At 31.8% G+C, this 7,760-nt stretch overlaps 1 long non-coding RNA gene across 2 annotated transcripts; it reads right to left on the bottom strand.

The window, feature by feature from the left end:
- Nucleotides 1-1,210: 1,210 nt before the first annotated feature.
- Nucleotides 1,211-4,890, bottom strand: LOC111240753. Of its 2 annotated transcripts, XR_002666300.1 has the most exons (4): nt 4,731-4,890; nt 4,303-4,441; nt 1,946-2,220; nt 1,211-1,502 (listed from the first exon to the last, which is right to left on the bottom strand). It is a non-coding gene; the product is annotated as an uncharacterized LOC111240753 (long non-coding RNA). The 2 variants fall into 2 exon arrangements; XR_002666299.1 differs by lacking the exon at nt 1,211-1,502 and having other exon boundaries at nt 1,658-2,220.
- Between the last annotated feature and the right edge of the window lie 2,870 nt (nt 4,891-7,760).

Raw genomic sequence — 7,760 nt, 5'->3', positions numbered from 1 at the left:
ACAATTACTTTTCTCTCAAATATAGATTACATACCTTTACCGTGTATCTTCTTTTCTTCCGATCTCTTTTTGATCCACCACCGATAACCACCTCGCCGGAACACCCTTCATCACCGTCGAACTGATCGGACCGGATATTCTAGTGGCTTCGTCACGCACCATCCTTGCAGAGCACATGAGCTTTGAAGCTCTCGACGTTCTCACTCGTTTTCTGATTGTGAAGAAGCTTTCGTAAAAGAGAGACTTAAGTCTCGTTATTGGGCCTTAAGTTTGGGCCACTGATTTCTTTAGTTCCCAACATCTACCCGGCACAGTTTTAAAAGAGGGTTTAGATATATCATGTTAAACTCTATGAAAAAGATGAACATTAAGTTGAAAGAGTGTGCTGTTTAGAAACCAGAGGTGCTTTATTTATATAAACAAACAGGAATCAATAAAATAAATAAAGGAGATTTCATATTCACTAATGACAAAGATATGATATGGAAATAAATAAAAATGTTCCTAATATAATATATAGGTTCAGCTAGCTGTGGAAAACTAAATTTACTAGATTGTGGAGAAAATTACTCCAACCACATTAGGGACCAGTTTTTCCAGAAGGAAAACTAAAATACTAACAATTGTTACCGATCTTATAAAACAACATTATTCAGTTAGGGGCAGACGTGATAATCTTCCTAGTAACATTATATGTCATTCTTCGAATATCCCACTTCAGAGATGGCATGTAAAAGAAACCAGTAACTTCATTAAGTTAACAATAAATGAGTCAACTTAAAATATATAGGAATCTGATAAAATGAAAAATGTTTTACCTGTAACAACAATCTAACAGAGAAGTTGGATAGTGTATTGCAGGATGAAGAAAACAAAACACAATAAAGTATACAACAATAAAGACGTAAATTATAATATTTTTACCTCTTGTTTACTATTTAATTTATTTCTTATAATATTTATTTACGTGAACTCCATGGACTATGAATATCAATTTCTGTTACGTAGTCCAGACAAGGCTCTGCACCGAAATCTTATTATTACAGTACAATATAAACACAATTTGACTTTTACTCATACTTTTATGTTAGAGCCAAACAATGAGCCACAACTAGAAGACTATACGCCTCTCCTTGAAATTAGTAGACATTCTCACCAACTGTGTACTCAAAATTACAAGAAATATATGCACCCTACATCCAATACTCATTCACACAAAATATTAATATTAAGTAATTCTGATAGATTTATGAACATTCACCTTCACTATAAACAGATGACTGTATAACATTACAAATACATTTCTAAATATGCGTCAACCAATTATATAAATATAAATGACTATACCATCATAAACTATCCATGCTCTTGGAAACAAAGCATGAGGTTGAATGATGCACACTTAGATTCCATCCCCATGACGATATGCCCCCTCATCGTGTTTCTTACTAGAATGAGAAAAATTGAGTGCATCATTTTACTTTTATTATGAAACATAAATCCTGCAAGATGAGATATGTATATGTGAGACAACATATCTTTAAACTGGAGTCAAAGCTAAAGTTTGTTTAAAATATCACATCCTAAGTCTATTATTTCTCAAGAGTTCACCAAACATGACTAGAAAACTTGAGAACGAAAGTTATTCCATATGGCAATCAATTCAATCAAAATGATATCAAAACAGTCGTGCCCTCATTAATCATCCATATAGCAACAATAATGTATATTGGTCATACTTAAAATTCTATCAACATCAACCAACTCTCTAACTCAATTCAAAACATCAATCAATGTGCTGTATTTAGATTAACCATACAACATATATCATTCGTCCAAACATACCTAACTCGTATCATTAACTCAAAAATTAAGACATCTCAGCATTCAATGACAGTATTAATAAAGGCCATATAATACAACCAAAAGATTTATAATATTTTACTTATTTTTCATTTGCAGGTGATATTTGCAAAACAGTAATTTGATTTGCGCAAGAGCCAGTCAGCGATTTGGCATCATCAGTAGGGCATGTGTGAGAATCAACGTCGGCTAAACCAGAATATAGTCCTTTTCTTGAACTTGATATCTCCTTGTAATCTGCTACAATGGTTTCTCTGCTGTTTCCTCCTTCTAAAAGACTCCCATCCCAACTTTCTTATATGTTAGTCTTTTCATAGAGTTTTGATTGTACCCCACCAGTGGATAATCTTCATAGCTCTGTCAATATTTCTCAACTTCAAAAACTTATCATCAATCAAAATTGAAAAGGGAAAAAATAGTAAAGGGAAGGGGAACTTGCAGTAGTATCCGCAAGTATTGGTAGAATATGCAAATAATGAAAAACTGATAAAAACGTTAAATTATTCTTTTAATTAAAGAATCATTAAGACAATAAATATAAAGGTTTCACGATTTGTCTCAGGCTCTCCTTAGTTGGCATTGAATTTATTATATGTTGAAAATGTAAAGTTGTGAAAGGAAAATAAACTATTACGATATAATCGTTTCGTATTATTTACTCATACGTTTACATTAGCATTAAAAAAGAAATCGAACAATCCAAACTCTCTTATTCCTAGTTTGTTCAACAATAAGCCAACATACAAAATGTTGACATTGTTGATAACACAATATCTATATCAATATAGTTTTTGATTATGACAACACATTGCTTAATAACACATATGTTGTTGTTGTGATACATGTTCTTATATTGAATGTTTGATATATCTGTTGAACATGTTTATGTGTTATATGGCTATGTGAATGCATACTTATTGAGTTTGTACTTGTTACATTATTTCTGGATGCATTGCACATGTTTTAATACATGAAAACCACAAACACTTTTGTGAACTTATAACTGTGTGACAAAGCTGCAGTAAAGTCGACTCCACTATTAATTGAATCGACTATACTAAAATCTATATATAGATTTTGAGAATCAGTACTTTGTGAGATTTTAGGAAGGAAAGAATTTCAAAATTTTCTTACATGTCGAAGTCGACTATGTGCGCCACATATTCGACTGTATCTGCTGTTTGATTTGAAATTTTGTTATGCTCTTATATAATAACGACTATATTTTCAAAAGATAGTTAAGCATTGAATAATGGGTCAACGGTATTAAATGAGTTTTTAATTTATTTGACTAATTGCTACTAGTTTGACTAAACTGTTATAACTGTCGAACTTAGTCGACTGAATTAGTACTTATTTGACTAAGAGAAACTCTGAAAAACAGAATTCTATAAATTGACAGAACATGAAGTTATTCTGAGACTTTTGATAATCTAACAATTTCACATTTTGTTTCAGATAGATTTCTCTGTGATTGAAAGCTCCAAGAATCCTCCAAGAAGACCCTAGTGATCGTTCTTGAAAGAGATTCAGAGAGAGAATTTTTGCGCACTCATTGCTTGATCATAATCTGCACATTGAAGGTGTTTCTAGTTTGACAAGGATTAGTTTTGGCATCAGTGGTGTTGTTATGTACTGATTACAAGGGATAGACTCGTGGAGTCTGGTTTACTTTGAGGATTGTTCAAAGTGGTGTTGCAGATTGCAGAAGAGGGGATTCTTGCTGCAAGTCTTGCTGTGTCATTCCATCTATATTTTGGTTAGAGGGTTAAAGAGGAGATTTATATTTTTGACGTGGAGGTCTTCTATAAATTTCTTGTTGTAAAAACCTTAACCATTATAGTGCATTTGCTTCCTGGATTGGAAGGACACTGGATGTAGGCATTGTTGGTCAAACCAGTATAAAAACCAGTGTTTGATTTTCTCTATCCCTGCTCTTTTATTTCTAGTCGACTGTATTATCTGCTTAGTCAACTACGATATTTCGCTGCACACTTATTTCATTACTTGCGTTTCAAGAAAGACTTGTAAAGTTTTCAACTTTGTTTCAAAGATTTTTAAAAGACTCTGATTTTGAAAACTCACCAATTCACCCTTTCTTGGCGTAATACGAAGCCTACTTGTTTCTCAACACAAAAATCCAGAACACCAAACGCAAACTCGTTCACCTACCTCGAATTCACCAAACGCTTGTAGCCTATCAAAAATTTGTTCCATAGGCGAGGAGAAGACTTGCAAAATCCAATTCAACAATGAGGACAGAAAAACAAAGGCAAGGAATCGCGTGCATTATTCGAAGTTCAAACTCGCTTATAAATCCAAAATGTCGTCGTAGTACCAAATCATCAAAATGCAAAACAAAAGAAGAAATACTAAACGAAGAAACAAGATTGATTTATTAAGTTTAATAACAGAGAGAGCCTTAGAGTAACATTTCACCTTCTTTTCCATCATGCAGACACCGATAACCTTGTCCACGAGCGCCACCGTCATCTCTGCAATCGATTCACCCTCGCTAGCGTCTTCAAACCCAATGGCAATAAATTATCAACGAAACAATGTCTTCGTAACGGAATCCCTGCACATTCAGTGAGAGAAAATGCGTGAACGTAAGCACCAAGAAAAATGGCGTGAACGTGAACACCATATCTCACTTTTACTCCCTTGCGTTACCCTAATTTCATTAAAATTGCACTTGACTGCCTCTCTACCTCCATACTCTTGTTTCTAGGGTTTGGTCCGAGAAAAAGAAAATGATATTGAAGAAGAAGAACTAGATCAGAAAAAGGGTTTTGGTCCTAAAGAAGAAAAGAGAAAAACACAAAAAAAAAAAATGGAGAAGGAGAAGACTAGGGTTCACATTTGACCTTTCTCATGCTGACGAGGTTTTCGAACTCTTTTCTGCATTTTCAGAGGATGACTGAGGGATTTGAAGGAGATGAAGGCCAAAATATTAGGGATTTGAAAGTAATGATATAATGAAGCTCCTAGGGTTTTGAAGAGAGCACGGGAACAGAGGCATGAGCAGTGGATTAAGTTTTCCCCATTCTGGAGTGGAGAAGAAGAAAAAAGAAAATTATAGTTTAACCACGATTTTAAGAAAACTCCTAAAAGGTTTCCAAAATCGCCGGAAATAAACCTCTGATAAAATATGATATTTTTGTAGCGTGTTATAAAAAGTCGTTTTACTCTTTTATCTTTGTCACTTTTTTGTCATTTTGATTATGACATGAAATTGAAATGAAAATGAAAGAGTTAAGATATAAAAAATTCTTTGTCAAAATAAAAAAAAAAACTAATTAGATTTAAATTAAATGAATTATCATCACAAAATTCGATTTCCAATTTTGGAAGTACAAATAAGTGATTTCACATTTTCAAGAAAAAAAAATAGTTCTATATTGAAACTCATATGGGTTAATTCCTATTATGCAAGTTGAAGATTAAGTGGTCACTACTAGTGTACATATTAAATCGTATATGTAATTAAAGACATAATCGTTTTCTTATAGATAAAACGAATTGAAGATCGGTAAAAATACAATATCATATACTAGAAAACATCATAGGAAAGTAAAGAAACATATTCGGATTCAATCATATTGCATCATGCTTTTATCACATGTTCTTAGATTGTTTCTTACAAAGAAATTAAAAGACAGAATTACCAAGTATCAAAACTTTCCATAAAAACTTCCAATTAGCACAAGTCAAGGAAAACCATCCATAAAATAACAAGTTACAAAGAATCCAAAAGAAGCAAGATTGAAAAAACAATTACTTGGAGAACCTATATAAAATATTCAAGTGAAATTTGACGAAGACATAAGAGCTCTACAACTTTCTACAATTTACAAGTTGTCAAGTGTTTATTGTGGGTGAGCTAAACCTTTATCTCTCAACTCTATGAAGTAAAACCCTCTATACTTAAATTGTCATTTCCATTATATGTCTTTGTTACTTGAGGTTTTAATCTAAAATCCAAAGTTATTTGCATAGCTGATATTGGTTTCTTTTTATGAGGGATTAATTATGAGTATCAAGTCTTATTTACAAGAGAGTGGAATTCTGAACTGTGTTTGATACACATATCCAATCCTAAAATATGCTATGTTTCAATCATGAGATTCGAGACTGAACTCTCCAAACTTCCTCCGATCTCTCGACCTTCCAATATGCACACCAAAGGTTTCCACTGAAAAACCAAACAATGGTGACCTGTATGGAAACACTCCGACGGCAAAGTCACAATAAGATCAAAGTGAATATGATTAGACCAAAAGTTAGTTACCTGGTTGTTAAGTCTGTATTTATAGGAATCAGGCCTAGCAATTATTATTAACTTCTTGTAAATATCGTATCACCTGTTTCCTTTTATATAATATTCGACAATTAATGGTATTAATTACTTTTTAATGTTGCCTTCAATGTTCTTTCGCTGCTCAATCCTACACCCGAACCTCCCTAGCCCCAAACCGGTCGGCTCTCGTGTCTCCCGCCCGACCGGTTGGCCATCCTTTCACACTACAAGCTATAATAGGAAAACATGAGGCTATGTAATTTTTCAATTTAAACAATATTTTAAAGATGTTTATGTTCTTCAACTTGTCAACAAGAAATACTTTTTCTAAATTCTTCTTACAGAATTTATTTTCATACATTATAAGAAAAAACATATATTTATGGACTGGTAGAATTCATCTTTAATCTATTGGTACATAAAAATTAACAGCTTATTGACTTTTAAAAATTCGCTAATTAAAATGTTTGTTGGTAAAATTTATAAATAAATAGAAACCACTATAAAGAAATGTGGTTGATTATCGATATTTACATATGCATTTTCTTGTGTTCATTTTCTGTATATAAGGTTCGTATGAGAATTTAGTATGTTAAAACACAAAAGTTTGAATAAGGATAAAATCCGTATATAATAATATACTATATGTATGTAAGGAAAAAAATGTTTACCTAAATAAAAACTAAAAATATTTTTCCCTGGTCATCCTCTTCTCAAACTTCATCTAACAGAATTCTTCTTGAAGAGTGGAGAATAATTGGCGTAATCACAAAGGTTTAGTATAAAGGTTTAGTATACTGTTGTAACAGTTTATCTAACTCAATGTTAAGAAGTGGGTTTTAAGTCTAACTCAACCTCACAAAATCTACTTGTAAGAAGAAATTTGCACCTACTCAAATATTATAATTTGGTTTTATATCTAGTCGATGTGTGTTTTCCAATAGATTATTTGAAATGTAGTTGGGTATCACGGACAGAGGTACTAATGCTCGTAATGTCTATATTTTCTCTCACATGTCTACTTTACTAAATAGTACCACTCATTGTAAGAGAAGAATTGTTTACTTGAGATTTATATGATGGTAGAGTATTAAGAAAGTTATGACTAAGAATGAAAAATGTTTCTTTGATCTTGACGATGAAAATACTTCTGATTGTACTCTTGTGATCATTGTTATTGAGAGGATTTGAGAAGATTTGATTATAAATTTTGTTGTTGTTTATTTGAATAAATTTGGAGGTAATTGAGAGTGAATTTGAAAATAAATTTTTTTAATCTGTCAAATAAATAAAATTCTATACTAATTCTCACAAATTTTACTTCCAAATCTACTCTAACTTACCTCCAAATCTATTCAAATAAACAAAAAAAAAAATTACCTTCAAATCTTCTCGATTATTCTCTTCCAAATCCACTCAAGTAAACAGGGCTTAAACTACCACTAAGAATGCTTCATTCACCCTAGCTTAATATTTTAAACCATTGTTATTGTCTTCTTTTATATCAAGCTAAAATATTATTGTTTTTTTACCTTGTTAATTTCAACTCACGTAATTAATATATATATATATATATATATATATATATATATATATA

This window comes from Vigna radiata, unplaced genomic scaffold, assembly GCF_000741045.1.
Source record: "Vigna radiata var. radiata cultivar VC1973A unplaced genomic scaffold, Vradiata_ver6 scaffold_299, whole genome shotgun sequence".
Classification (NCBI taxonomy): domain Eukaryota; kingdom Viridiplantae; phylum Streptophyta; class Magnoliopsida; order Fabales; family Fabaceae; genus Vigna; species Vigna radiata.
This window is presented reverse-complemented; position numbering and strand designations above follow the sequence as displayed.